Genomic DNA, 11786 nt, shown 5'->3' on the forward strand with positions numbered 1-11786 from the left:
CCTAGAGATCTGTTGAATAAAATAATCTCTGTGAGTTATAAAGGTATATTAAATGCCTTTATAACTTGTTCTAAATTTTCAAATCACACAATCATGGAATCAGAGAGTATTTGAAGTTGGAAGGCACCTCTGGAGTCATCTAGTCCAATCCCTTTGCTCAGAGAAGGATCAGCTAAAGCAGGTTGCTCCTGTCCAGTGGTGTTCTGAATGTCTCCAAGCATGGAACCTCCACATCTCTGGGCAGCCTGGTTCATCCTTATGGTAAGAAATGCTTTTTTTCCTTCTGAACACCAGGAATGGGGTCCTGCTTTTTGCCTTGTTCATCCTCTAAGAACTCCACAACCTCATGGTCACTGCAGTGAGGGTTGTCCCTAACCTTCCAGTCTTCCTTGGAGAAGGAACCTTCCAGACCTTCCTTGTTTGTAAGTGAGGTCCAGTACAGTGTTCCCTCTTGTAGGCTTCTCAACCACTAGTGTCAGGAAGTTGTCATCGATGCACTCCAGAAACATCCTGGGTTGCATGTGCCCAGATGTTTTGTCCCCTCCACAGATTTTATGGTGGTTGAAGTCACTCATGGGGACCAGGGTGTGCAAACACGAGACTTCTTTCAGTTGTCTGGACAAGTCCTCATGTATTTCTTCTTCCTTATCAAGCAGTCTTTAGCCGATAACAATGCAATTCATGTTGATCTATGTGCTAAGTCCAACCCACATTCCCTGAGCTAACTCATTACCTTTTCTCACATAGAGAATAAATTCACCTTCTCACAATCCTAGCCTGTCCTTTCCCAAAATCCTGTACCAATGATTGCAGTATTCTGGTTGTGTGAGCTGTCTTTTCACATCTCTGTGATCCTGATAAGGTCGTAGTCTGGAAACTACACATAGACCTCTAATTCCTCCTGTTTATTCCTCATGCTGCAGGTATTAGTGTACAGCATTTCAGAGAGATATTTGTGTATGCTTAATTTCCCAAAAGTCTGAGGGCTTTTACTGTCACACTGTTGTCTCAGGATTTCCTTATTCATGTATACACACCAGAGGTAGGCCCCCTTAAACCCTGTTTCATTGTTTTCAAGGTCAAAAAACAAACAAACAAACAACAACAACAAAAAAAAAAACCCCACACACAAAAACTACCACTCAACTTTTATCCTTGCCACAGTGAAGTAGTGCTTATATTCACTAAAATTAAACACCTCTAATGAGAGTGGGTCATGAAAAGCATAATGAGAAACTAAGTCCAATTTATTACTAGACAAACCTAAATATTTCAGATTACATTGGAAGACAACATAGATACCATTCAGAGCATGGATAATACCATTAAAATACAAATTAATACCCTCTAAACACCTTCAGATTGTTGTTTGTCAGTGAAGAAAAGCACTGTTTAAAATCTGAAGTATTTATCAAACATGCTACACTGGGCTCTGACCAAAGATATGTCATTTCTGGGCTTATCTTCTGGCAAGGGCATATTATTTCCTCCAGGTCTGTATCTGTCTTTGATTGTTTTCCTACTAACAGTACTGGTGTCGTTAACCTGTGGTAAAGGTGATATTCTGCTGCCAGACAAAGAAATTTTACTTAGCTCAGTGAAAGACTGAGAACAACTTGCTTCATAAATACTACTCTAAAACTGCAGGTAAGAAGATTTTAAGATTTTTGAAGGGCTTTGCTGTTCATAATAAAGTTTTTGAATATCAAATCTCTTAAATACAGTTGCTGAAAGGAAGCGTGTTACAGGACTTGTTAGGCATGTTTATATATCAAGGGTTGCACTTTTTTTTCCCCATAATTAAAAGATGAGTAAGAAACTATAGATGAGACAGAGTAAAAACTCACCTAAGGCCATATCCTTTGTTGAGCAGAAATCCCACTGAGAAGTGTAGTGGGAGGGAGGCTTAAATGCCAATAGTGTCCCAAGTGCTGGCGAGCAGAAGATGGGGTTGGGTGGTAGTGCCTGGGATGGACCTTGGACAGCTCCTGCTGCCCAAGGGCCTCCCTCCTCCTGGCCTCCAGGTGCAGGCTCCCCAGGGCTGAGGCAGTTTGCTTCAGCCTCCAAGGAGGCTGCTCAAAGAAAGTGGCAGCAAAAGTGTGGTCACAAGTTGTGGAAGAAACAGTGCTCTGTGCAGAATCTTTTTATTCCTTCAGGGGCTATTGTAAAGATGATTCCTGTTCAGGTGGAGTTCTTTCACTGTTCAAATGCTGAAAGAAACATTGCTGGTGGAAAATATGCAATTATTTCTTAAACTGAGTGGTTAAGGAAATGGAAACTCAGATGGTGTTTTGCATAAGTGGTTTTCATCGGCCAGCAGTTCCCTAGGATTTGCTCAGCCAGCAAAAGCTGCATATTTATTTTCTACCCCTTTCTTGCATAAATCATGAGGCATTTCCATTGCCTTTGGATAGTGATTCCTGTCTAGATTAATTTCATCAGCTTACTCAGGCCCTGAAAAGAATCTTCTAAAACTTTCTTCTTACAGCTTTAGAGTTTCAGTTCAGTTGCATCTGTATGCAGTCCTTTTAGGTGATTCATGCTAGAGCCAGGAATGACAGAAGAATTGTTCATTGAAACTTCATGGGGCAACAGTTTGGATACTTGGGCTCAACCATAATTTTGGAAATATCAAAGTCCAATTCATAATAGAATTCTGACTGAAGTATTCAAGTTTCCTTTAAAAAAAAAAAAAGTGATTTTTGCCTTTAACAAGTACTGACATAGGTCTAATCTATGCCCAGGTTTCAAAGTACTAGAAATAACTTAGGCAGTGCCTTTCTCATTTTCTTCCTAGTTTGACAGGTAGGAGGAACCTTGGAGGTTGTCTTGCAAGTATTTATATCTATCCATCTAAGAATAGATTTTATATACATAATTTTTAAATAATTATGCATTTTTATTTTATATATCATTTTATTTATTTGTAAATGGAGGGAGGCAGGCAGAAAAGAAAGAAAGAGAAAGGAAAGGAGAAATGGAAGAGAAAAGAAAAAACGGAAAAGGAAAAAAAAGAAAGGAAAGTAGAAAATAAGGAACAAAAAAAGGGAAAAAAAAGAAATGGCAAAAAAGGGAAAAAAAGGAGAGAAAAGAGAAAAAGGGAAGGGAAGGGAAGGGAAGGGAAGGGAAGGGAAGGGAAGGGAAGGGAAGGGAAGGGAAGGGAAGGGAAGGGAAGGGAAGGGAAGGGAAGGGAAGGGAAGGGAAGGGAAGGGAAGGGAAGGGAAGGGAAGGGAAGGGAAACAGAACATATTTCCACCCCAGAGCACCCTTCCCAATGTCATGGGAGAGGACCTGTTTTCTCTGTGCAGCAGATGAAATCAGATACTAGCCATGAAAACTTGACTCCAACATGAAAGGTCTCCTTGAAATAGCTTGCCTGTCCTAGTTGTTACACTAATTCTTAGTCACATTTTGCTTTTCTAAGGTCTAATGATACATATTGAAATGCATGCACCAAAACAACCTCTAGGGACTTTTTAAGCTAGAAAACTTTCTGGTAGAGGATGTAAATTTTGGGAATTAAATTCAAATTTACAGTGTTTAATTGTTTTTGTTTGTTTTTCCAGAGCAAGGATTGCAGAATTTATCTGAGCTTTCACTGTTGATGTAGAAAAATCATATGTATGCATCTCTAAATAAATACAAACAGCACAGACAATAGGCATTGCTATACAGAAATAGGATTTATTGCTAATGGAAGATGAAAATGCTACAAATCTTTCTTCTCCCTGAAAATCTGATCAGATTTTGTTACTTTTATATGGAATGTTTACATTAATTTTATAAGAATGTGTTTGTATTGCCATTATAATGATCCTAAACACATTGAAGACCATAAAAATTTCTCACTGACTGTGAAAGATCAGGTCTGTAGCACCAGCATTCAGGCATTTTTACTTCCTTGGTTAGATACTTTTCTTTTCCTTTTTGTGAATGGAAGATTATATATCATGGAAAGAGAGATTTATCAGTCTCGAAACTACAGTAAGATTTGAAGAACAATAATATTTACAAGATAAAGAAAAAAAGGAAATGTTTAAGAGTATGATTATACAAAATAATACATGCATATGGTTAGAAAGAAGCTATTAAAATCTTGCAGACAAGATTGAGATAAACATACAGTAAAAATGGGAAGAATGTGAGATGAAAGAGATGAAAAGGCTATCACAAAGACATAGTCATTAAAATTGTAAGTGCTAGTATGGTAGCTATTCTACTGGTTTGACCACAGACATTATGCTGTCTGGAAATTAAATGTGAAAACTGGATTTCAAAATACCAAGAAAAACTAAACGTATTAAAATGCTTAACAAAAACTTTTTAAATTTTAGAATTATTTGAAACAAAGATGAAAAATGTCTGTGAAGCAAGATCACTATGGTTCAATGGTGGTAATAGTCACTACTTGATTTAAACACAGAGCTGTATTTAAAGTATACCTCTTTAAAGTATAGTTTTAAGAAATATTGGAATATTCTTATGTTTTTCATCATGACAGGGTTACCTGGAAGACTTCATTAGGCAAATCTACTTTGTGTAATACAAAACTTCACGCACTTTTATAAAATATTTTTTTCCAGTCAGAAGCTGTGAGGTTGATTCTGATAACACGTACACAAAACTACATATGAATAGAAATCAGTGTTAAGAAACAGCAGACAGCCTTTGATTTCTCAACATCGCATGTACTTAAAAAACATAAAGACACTCACCCTCTTTATCTCTCTGTCATAAAAGATGCAACTCCAATCGAATTTAGCAAAAGATATATGCATCATAACGGCAAAACTGGAAGCTGTCATCTACTGGTTCTATTGTCTGTCCCAGAATAACTGTAAGTCCCACTGACTTTAATAGAGTCATTTCTATACTCACCTGGTGTATGAATATACTGATCAGTTCTGGTAACAAAATATGGCCAAGTGAGATCTAGCAGAATGATGAGCTGTTAAATCAGGAAAGATCACAAAGCTGGTGACCCATTCGGGAGACAAAGCACAAAGGAAAGGAAAGGAAATGGGAGTGAACAAAGCTCTGGGTACTTAACCATCCACCCTCCTTGGTGGTTAATTCATCCCCTGGCACTGTTTTGGACTGCTTTAACTACTTCTCTCCCAAACAAAGCCACCCAGCACTGCTGCTTGTCCCGACGTCAGAGATCAACCCTGGCCCTGTTGTATTCAGTTCCACAGACATAAATGCATTAAAGTCTGTTCAGACTGGTGGTTAGAACCAAAAATCCCAGGAGGTGGCGAGGTTTGTAAATATGTCTCTCTCCCAAGGCACATCTGCTGCTGTTTGGTGTAAGGATGCCTCTGCTCAGTGTGCTGCCTGTTTTGAACTTCGTGGTAAGGTGCGTTCTTCTCTCCAAAGTCCTTGGAAGAAACCTAGCTGAAGGCAGTGCATTCAACTGCCATAGATGGATGTTGACTTAAAGAGAGTTATCTTTGGGGGCTTATACACGTAGGCACCTTTGATGATTCCCCACTGTTAAACTGGAAATAATTGAATTTATTTTGCCTGGGTATCTATTCAGCCAGCTGCTATGATAGCTTCATGTAGGGAAGAGTGAGATAAAGCCACAGCTGACACTGCTGAATATCAAGGCCCACAAGGTGACCAAACCTGTAAAATGATCCTAATCATTGCACGTAGCCAACGTGAGAAAGGTAGAATCACTTGAAATGATCAGTAGCAATATCTCATCAATAATTTTAATAGCTTGAATTTTGACAGGGCACTGCTCTGGGAGATCCTGACAGATCTCCCCCTGGCAAGATGAGGCTCCCTGTGCCTTTTATCTCGGTATCTCAAAGAACTTTATGGATATAAAATTACTTACAAAGCAATTCTTATTATCTGCCTTGCACAGATAATGGGGGAAGGGATAGAGAGGCTTAGTGAGTACCCTGGGTCACTCAGAAAGAGCAAAAAAATGTCATACACATATGTAGTAAGCACTCTTAATAGAAGAAATTTCTTTGAACCTTATGGTGATGCCTTTCCATGTGTATCTCCTGAGCAGCATCTGGCTGCATTGCCACAAAAGTGAAGGCCAGGGTTTCCCAGGAATAAAACTTGTCACAGCAGCAAAATAACAGAGCACAACACAGAGAGTAAAACGCATCATTCTATTCCTAAACACCCTACCATGTGGCAGGGCATTACCACAAGACCTGCTCCTCTGGACTGCTAGTAAAGGCCTCCAGACTATAACCATGGCCACAACACCTTGGGGGACCCCTTCACATGCTTCTCATGGGGGCAAATGTTGCCGTTTTGCCACCTGCCCCCCCTGCACCTAGCTGCTGGCCACAGCCATGCCCAGCTCACAGGCCCTTCTCTCTGAGCAGATTAGATTCACAGATTCACAGATTTCTCTAGGTTGGAAGAGACCTCAAGATCATCGAGTCCAACCTCCGACCTAACACTAAGTACTCCACTAAACCATATGGCTAAGCTCTACATCTAAACGTCTTTTAAAGACCTCCAGGGATGGTGACTCCACCACCTCCCTGGGCAGCCCGTTCCAATGCTTAATAACCCGTTCGGTAAAGAAGTACTTCCTAACATCCAACCTAAAACTCCCCTGTCGCAACTTTCGCCCATTCCCCCTCGTCCTGTCACCAGGCACGTGGGAGAATAGACCAACCCCCACCTCTCTACAGCCTCCTTTCAGGTAACTGTAGAGAGCGATGAGGTCGCCCCTGAGCCTCCTCTCCTCCAGGCTGAACAAGCCCAGCTCCCTCAGCCGCTCCTCGTAAGACTTGTTCTCCAGACCCCTCACAAGCTTGGTCGCCCTTCTCTGGACTCGCTCGAGCACGTCCATGTCCTTCCTGTAGCGAGGGGCCCAAAACTGAACACAGTACTCGAGGTGCGGCCTCACCAGAGCCGAGTACAGGGGCACTTGCCCCCATTTGCCCCCAAGTGAGCCCCATTAGGGCTCACTTGCCCCCATTTCCTGCAGGCTAAATTGAAGCTCAGTGATTTCTGAGCAGTTGATGTATCAGGCACCCCAATAAAATAAGTGTTTTGTGTTTGTTGTCACAATGGTGCTAATAAGAGTATGGAAGAAATGACCTGCAGCTCTGCAGACCAGCAAAGATAGTGTCTGGCACCAGGAGGTGCTGGTTTGTTTTGTATCCCAGAAAAAACAGTACAGCTACTCTCAAGAAAGATAATCAAATTATTAATATCACACAAAAACTAGTAGCAAGTTGTAACATCTTTTGTCCCTTCTGTTTCTGGGAACCCTGAAATTAGTGTCAGGTAGACTTCTGGTCAAGGTATCACATGCTGAACAGACTTCCAATTTATGATGAGGTCTGCTGGCATTATCATCTATAGAGTTTTCATAGATATTCATAGAAGAAAAGCAACTCTATTTTTTTAGTATTTATTTATTTACTTTACTGTGGCACAAAAGGATGCTTATGTGAAAATATACTGCTTAATTTCAAGGTAACATCAAGGACATGTTAATGGCATCATTGCTGTTGCCAGGCAGGTGCTGCCCACTGGCTCTTTGGTTATGACCAGCTGACTATGTTTATCCTACAGCAAGGGATGTGTGCAGCATGGCAAAGTCCTCATGGCAAGGGGTTGTACTTCTCAGGTAAGCTGCTATGTGGACCACAAACTCCTTGATGTGCAATGGTGGACTCCTCCAAGGTTTTTGTCTACATTGTTATACGGAGTTGCACAACTGACTTGTTTCTGCCTGTGTTACAAAAGTATTAGCAGACTGCTTTCTTTTGATGAAGTTATTATTTTGTCAGTTTGCCTTTTAAATGTATGTCTTTTCAAGCCTTGCAGGCTGACTGGCTCTCTTAGCATGCTGTAACTCAGATCAAGGTACAGAGGATAGCCCTTTTGAACAGAAGATCCCACAAAAATCTCTGAAATTCTGTTAAGTTTTATCAGCAGAGTTGGCCAGGAGTCTCCAGGGGAAGCATCATCAGTGGTCATGCTAAGGCCAAAGCTCTGATCATTTCATTCATCTTCACACAAATAAATGCACTGGAGGGTGTTAAGTCAAAGGCTTTCAGCTTTCTGCTTTTCAGAACTGACATATAGTAAGTATGCTTCAGTGGGGATTGTTAGCTGTTTATTGTGAGATATATCAAGATGTACTAGGTTATTGAGATTCTTTAAAAATGTATGTCTTCCTTGTATCTCTTGCCCCATGAAACTTTGAAGTGGTTTCCTTTGAAAGCTGATTCCTCAGGATGACTGCTGCTTAGATGGTTGTCTCTCTGTGTAGAAAATGCATTCCAACAGAAAGTAACAACCTCTAGGCAAGGGAGATTTTCAGTAAATGTCGGCTCAGATGTGACTCCTGCCTGTTGTAGCTTAAGTGTAATACTTCTAGATTTCTCATTTCTTGTAATGCAAAACTACTAGTACAATCCAATATATTATTTGATGGATAGATTTAAATATTTGAAATCACTTTGCTTGAATTCACTGCCATTCAATTTGTACACAATTTGTAGACAAATTCAATCAGGCCATTTCCCCAAAGCTTAACTGATCTGAATTTAAACGGATCTGAGTTAATGAATTGGAGGCTTTTGAAGCTCAGCCTCCATGCTTTGCAAGGTCAGACATGCTGTGGTCTGAGAGAAGAAAGAACAAGTAGTCCCTGTTTTTGTTCTACCAAATGCTCAACTATTCATCTTTTCACATAGTAAACTCAATTTTTTTCAACAAATTCTAACAGTCTATTCTTATTTTATGCTAAAAGTGACATCTTGTAAATTAATTTCTGTGAGATTATTAACACTTTGAAAGATAATAAATTTAAGTTGTTTCATAAAGTTGTGTTGATATTAGCATCTGATATCAAAAAGCCTGACTTTTTCAGGGAAACAGATTTTGAGTTCAGACAGGTCTTCAAAGACATATCATGGAACATTCAATCATTTTGAAGATATTAGAAAAGGGCTGTGTGATGTTTAGATACTGTCAGTATATTTTTTCTCAAAATTTACAGATAACTTCCTCCAGAGAGGTCAAACTCTGTAAGAATTGTTTGAAAGCTATTTCACTCCTTAAATAATTAAATGCACACTGGGGCATGCCATGAAGCCAGATGGCAGGTACAAAAGTTAGAGAAGGGCTCGTAAGAACTCGAATGTTAAATTTGTTAAAGGTTTTACAAAGCCAGCAAGTCTTTGAATGGAAATGTTCCCCATGCAGGACTCTCATATAAACTGATCATTATAACACCTCAGACAATGCATGCTTAGATCAGTAGCTCTCATATTAAGCAGTGCATTAAAATCCCAACAACAGACTTTTTTTTATTTAGTTAAGCAAAGGTAAAGATCTATTCCTGAGAAGAACAGGCAGAGAGGTATGCTGATAAAGCTGCTGAAGAAGAAAGAATGGTTAATCACCTGCAAAAGCCTTATCTCATGTATCAGAATCCTTCCATGGGGACTGCTGTAGTACCAGTTCTCACTCATACAGAGCTTCTGTAAATAGTATTACCAGAGCAAACTCCTGGAAATGCAAACACCACTTCTGACATTTAGTCTTAGTGCTGCAATGGGAAGTGAAAAGTCCTGGGGTACTTTGTGCAGATTGTTGCTGAGACATAATTTCCCTAGATCTGTTAAGTGTCAAGGAAAAAAAAAAAAAGGAATAGGATAGGAATCACCTGTTGTATTATTGTTAAGGCTATTCTTTAAGATGCACGAACTTCTAAAAGATGTAACCAGAAAATGCTTTGGTACGAATATAGACAAGTATCAAAGTGACAGCATTATCATTTTTTTCCATTTATTGTTAAAAACTGCAGACCTCAGTGAAAGACTGTGAAGGAACTGATAATTTCTATTTCTCAGTGCATGGTAGTTTTCTCGGATAATAGAAGATTTCTGTAACCATGAGGATTATGAAGAGCAAGCAAAACACATAACATTAGGTGCAGCTGTTTCTTTTTGAGAGAAACTAGAGAAAACAACCTGAAGAGATTTTCTCAAGAGAGAATAGCTGGATGAATGGCCTATTAATAAAAGCAGTAATGCAGTAGATGATTCTGTCCTATAATTTTAATAATCTTATTCTAGATAATTTTTAATACACAAAGCAAGAATTTTTACAAAGATCACAGGAAAAAGACTATTAGCTCGTTTATAAATATCATTGGTTCTAGTTTCTTACGGTTTTAATAATTTTAACCTTCCCAAGGTTAAAATGATTGTTTTAAGAAAATAAATATTATCTTGGGCTATTTCATGAACATTATTTAATGTCGCTTATACCCACTGTCCAATTGGCCACATCTGCAAGTAGTCTGGCACAACAGGAGTACATTTGTACAGCAAAATAGTTGGTGGTGAGGACCCTCTGTCCACAGTATATGCATTTTAGAGAGGTTTGTTTAGAGAGAGGCTGTAGACTGTCCTTAGACTGTCCCATTATCTGTACTTTTGGAGAATGGTTCCTAGTTTTTTTCCAGCTCAGAGGTAACCAGAGTACATGTTTCAGGACCACTTCACATGATGAACCAAAGCACAGCAAGTATGAACAAGAGAGAGATTTAATTCCCACAGTATTCACTCAATACATAAATAAATATGCTGTTTTGGACAGTCTGTGACAGGAAATAGGCACATTTGTAGTTTCCTGCCCTAACATACGTTCAGATGCATGTAGCATGTCTAATCTGAGGAATGATGTCTACCCACTGGACATGAATTTCTGAAGCAGAGATGACCTAGGTGTCCTCTCTGGAGGAGTATCTTCAACCTAACCTAAACACTTTGCTATTCAAGGACAGGGTGTAGCAGCTAGCTGCACTGGACACTAGCCAGAAACAGCGTACTGGGCCTTTCTCCAAAGCCTTTTGTAAGGAGCTCAAAAACCTCTAGATCTAAATGCACCAAGAGACTTCAAAATCACATTACCTGCTTCAGTGGAAATAAAGTGAGATTAAGCTGTGATAATTGCTCATACCATGGTTAGAAGCACCTGAAATAGTGGGATACATTCTGAGTCCTTGGTTTGGTCCACACTGAAGTCAGGAGTTTAAAAAGTCCTAGTGATGGAATTAAATATTGAAAATTGGAATTAAATATTGAAAACATCCCATCTTCAGGAAAAGAAAAGAAAATCAAATATTTTAATCTTGTAGAAGAGATAGAAAGCAGCTTTTGGTTACAGCTTTTTGGAACACGAACTGCAGTTTTTTCCATTAACAGATAGATAAAATGAATGCCATTGCAAATAATATTAATCTTTATAAGAACACATAAAAATCTTTCTGCCAATAATTATACAGTTACACATTTTAAAAATAGTAATATATTTTTCAGTTACCTATACATATTAGATTTACTCTGAAAAGGGAAGTGGTTTAATATTGATGAGTAAGAGCAGCATTTATTAAAACAGCTTCCAAGGATCAAAATTTAAAGTGACAATTATCTGAATAATAAGAATAATAATAATAAAGATACAGAATAATTCCTACTAGATGAACTTAAAAAGCATAGGGAAAAGGATGGGAGCACATAAACAACGACTCCTAAATTCATAAAACTCTTCAAATGCTGATAGTAATAGTTGGGAAATTAATGAATATGAATGAATGGCAGAGGGGAGAGAGAGAAAGGAACCAAAGGAACAATGAGCAAAAGCTTTAATAAAAATGTTGTTCTAAATACTTAAATAGCAAGAATAAACTAGTGGAAATGGAAAAATATAATTTTTATTCAAAATTCTATGAGGTCTACCAAAAAATGCGTTTATGACACCAATGGAGATGAGTCAAA

The 11786-nt window shown here is 38.8% G+C and overlaps 1 protein-coding gene across 2 annotated transcripts in view; it reads right to left on the reverse strand.

The window, feature by feature from the left end:
* Window positions 1–11786, reverse strand: part of LOC310888258 (uncharacterized protein) — a 31556-nt gene that overhangs the window by 12208 nt on the left and 7562 nt on the right. The window contains exons 4-5 of one of the 2 annotated variants that reach the window (XM_083814835.1): window positions 10969–11050; window positions 1848–2225 (exon numbers count right to left, since the gene is read on the reverse strand). The exons of the other annotated variant lie outside the window; for it this stretch is intronic. The gene's annotated coding sequence lies outside the window, so the exon portion shown is untranslated. The remainder of the gene's footprint in view (window positions 1–1847; window positions 2226–10968; window positions 11051–11786) is intronic. 2 annotated transcript variants of the gene reach the window in all.

This window comes from Anser anser (assembly GCF_964211835.1).
Source record: "Anser anser genome assembly, chromosome: 1".
Lineage (NCBI taxonomy): Eukaryota > Metazoa > Chordata > Aves > Anseriformes > Anatidae > Anser > Anser anser.